The sequence below is a fragment of the Morone saxatilis genome, unplaced genomic scaffold (assembly GCF_004916995.1).
Source record: "Morone saxatilis isolate NCDOM2014 unplaced genomic scaffold, NCSU_SB_2.0 Contig12, whole genome shotgun sequence".
NCBI lineage: Eukaryota > Metazoa > Chordata > Actinopteri > Moronidae > Morone > Morone saxatilis.
Window position 1 is genome coordinate 24,536,952 of NW_023339674.1, and position 3,593 is coordinate 24,540,544.

Genomic DNA, 3,593 nt, shown 5'->3' on the forward strand with positions numbered 1-3,593 from the left:
CGGTATTGGAAATTGAGAGTTGGACACTATCGGATATCGGCAGAAAAGCCAATATCGAGCATCCCTACAGTGGCCCTGTCTTGTACGCTGTAGAGACGGGCCGGGTTTGAGCAGCCTGCATGTGTTAAGTAATTGAGAGGATCTCGTGAGACTAATGTCATAACTAAATGGAGAGTGCTGGTCTGCACCTGGTTCACTTTCCGAGGCAAGCAGGTTAAAATTGGGCACTTAACAAATCACCTTTATAAAGCAGTGCTGTAAATGCAAGCTAATGTCAGTTCTCTAATGCTAATGCCTATATCTGGAAGATATGACACCCTATTTTAGGAATATGTCACAATAAAAAAAATCACAGTTGTGGGTTGCTGAAATTGAAAATGACCTCTGGAACTTCGTAAAAACAAAATTAATTGTTGGCCAACATTATAATTGGCAACTATTCTTTCTGAATTGATCTGTTATATAACTGTTACACTGTGCATATAAATGTATGTATTGTGAAACACAGTTTGCAAGGAGTTTCATCTCCACGTAAAGTCATGACTTACGAAAATCTCCCCCCAAAATGTAAGTTGTGTCCAAAAGTATACATCAAGTTCTAAGTTTGTACCTTACTTTGAGTTGCCAAACGTGAACCTCTTTCTACGATCATTTAATGTGATAGTAAAACCGGTCAAAGGCAGTTGAAATCTTGCATCTTTGTGTTTGTAACTGTAAGCTGTGACAACAAAGCTGCGGTGGATATTACGCAAGTGTCTTTCGCAGTGACGCAATAGGTGAACCCGGAGACCGAAGCTGTACTAACAACCAGCTAAAGGAGCATCACCCAGGAAGTCCCTGTTGGGACAAAAGATTGCAGTTTGTTAGTTTACTGTGTGTTTGTTTGTGTTTCTTCCAGGCACCCAATCAGGAAAGTGTTTTTCTCTCCTGATAGCTTCAGAAGAAATAAAGGAGAAGACAAATGCACGCTTGTTTACAAAGAGTTTGAGAGGTTCAATCCAATGCTGTCCATTCATTTAAAATATTTCCTTTTATCCTGATTGAACTCAGCATGAATGTGACTGCAGGATACATATAATCTATGAGGATTATCAACAAGCACAGATAGATTTAAAGAAGTCAGGTATGTTTTGCTAAAAAGTTGGACATGAATGAATATTTCATTGATATATACATAACTCAGGGGCAGGCTGCACTGAAAAAGTGCCTAGTCATCCTGGAGGTGGTTCTTGAATTTCATGGTGGAGTAGAGGGCCTTAATTGAGAACATACCCGATCTTGGAATTTTCCACAGAACTCTGTTTTCTGGAAATTGTTGGATTTGATTAGCTATGCAACCAGTTGCATAAGTTGTACCATATAGCACTTTGACCCACATTGCTCCTCTTCATGCAGACTTGTAGTTATACTATATGCTACTACATTCTTCCCATGTAGGCGTTTTGGCCATGTCTTTCTTGTGGCATTGTAGCCTAATTTTAATAAAACGTTATATTTTATTTGCTTTGTGTCATTGCACAAATCAAATTGTACATGGGAAATTAATTATTTATAGCTACACATGGTGGTCAGTAGAAAGGTGGACAAAATACTATAACAACAACACAATGGAACACAATCCAATGCAACAGCACTACAAACTACTGAATGAGCTCAAAAACAGTTTTTCAAAAGGTGTGGGAGGACAAACTTTATTCAAATACAGCTATTGTCTCAATAAACACTGTAATCACTTGGACAATAAGCATCAGGCCTCAACCCACTTTCCCTTCCACCTTGCCTTTTCAAACACAGTGTAAAAAGCTGTTTGTCTCAGCTTGCAATAACACTGGTCCTCACACTGATGTCTGTGATGGCATCTTCATATCATATCAAGGAGAACACTAACAAGCTTGGCACAGTCAGTGGCATGCAGAACTGACAACTCTAATGTGCCATCTAAATATAGTAAGGAACTGTTGTACCAAAGCTCTGCAAACCAACATGCCAGTAAAGTCCAAATCAGATTAGTGATGTTATTCTTCTGCTCTTAAAGGAGAACTGCGTGTTGTCTTCACAAGAGTGCTGGAAGGGGTTCTGCGTTTGCTAACACACGGTCTTGAACTGGGTGATCCTTGATGGAAGTGCCACCTTGCTGCTCTCTCTGGCTGTTTTTGTGGTTAGAAAGTACGTGAGTTAAAGGAATGATGCTTCATATGCAATTTTTAATTAAGTGCATTAGTAGACTTAACTACTTATTCGGTTTACCTCAATATTGAAGCTGCCAAAATGAATCATGCCCTCTTTGTCCTCAGTCTTTTTAAAAGGCAGTTTGACTGACAGCTATCACACCTTTACTTTCTCACTTTACACAGATTTAATCCTTTACTCTCTTCATAACTGCACCAAGATCTAAATTGGAGCCTATAAAGGACAAGACTGAACTTGCCCGAGTCTAATAAGCTCAATAAGCACAGTCTGCCACTGGCAATTGAATCTGAAAAGTACTTGATGTTGACGGAGTTAAGTTGATTGATAGATTTTGTATCATTAAAGGCTTACAGTAAATTGCAAGAGTGTTTATGACTAATCGACTGAGAGGGACAATCTCCATATTTTCTCACTACATTGATTAAAAGTATATTTAAATATAAGGAAGTGGTTGATTCAAAGGCACACTCCCTCACATAGTGCCCAATAGCGCCCCCATATTTCCAAAATGTCCACCAAGCTGACTGTCAGTGTTTTGAAATGCAATACAGTTTACAGCTGAGTTTCAAAACATGTGAGCTGGGAGCAAATTCAGGGATTTGAGTGAGCCACTGGGTATTAGGGAGTCTATCTTTAAAGGAACATTTTGGGAACTTGCTTTCCTGCTGTGAGTCAGACAATAAGAACACAGGAACAAATAGGAGTGGTATCAATCTTCTCATTTAACTCAACAAAACAAATAAGCACGTTTGCCAAAATGCCAAACTTTCCTTTCAGTTTTTAAATAGAGATTGTCAGTTTGAATGCTGCTTTGAACAAAATGAGACTTCAGTGGCCCCTAATCTCTAAATTTATTGACTTTTAAATTGCATTTCTTCTTTTTGTTTCATTTTGACCAGTTGCTATTTTTTTTATTTTTGAAAAGAGAAACACAAATGGTGTTTAGTGGCATTGCAAACACACATTGAAACTTGCAAAAGTTTCCAAAACAAAAGGAAGCATTAAATATTTTTTAAAAAAAAAGGCAGTTTGACTGACAGCTATCACACCTTTACTTTCTCACTTTCATTATTTACTCTCTTCATAACTGCACCAAGATCTAAACTGGAGCCTATAAAGGACAAGACTGAATTTGCCCGAGTCTAATAAGCTTTTGTTTGTTATCTCAGTCTGCCACTGGCAATTGAATCTGACAAGTTCTTGATTCAGATTTTGTATCATTAAGGCTTACAGTAAATTGCAGGAGTGTCATGCCAAACTTTCCTTTCTGTTTTTAAATAGAGATTGTCAGTTTGAATGTTGTTTTGAACAAAATGAGACCTCAATGGCCCCTAATCTCTAAATTTATTGACTTTTAAATTGCATTTCTTCTTTTTTTTCCATTCACCAGTTGCTATTTTTAA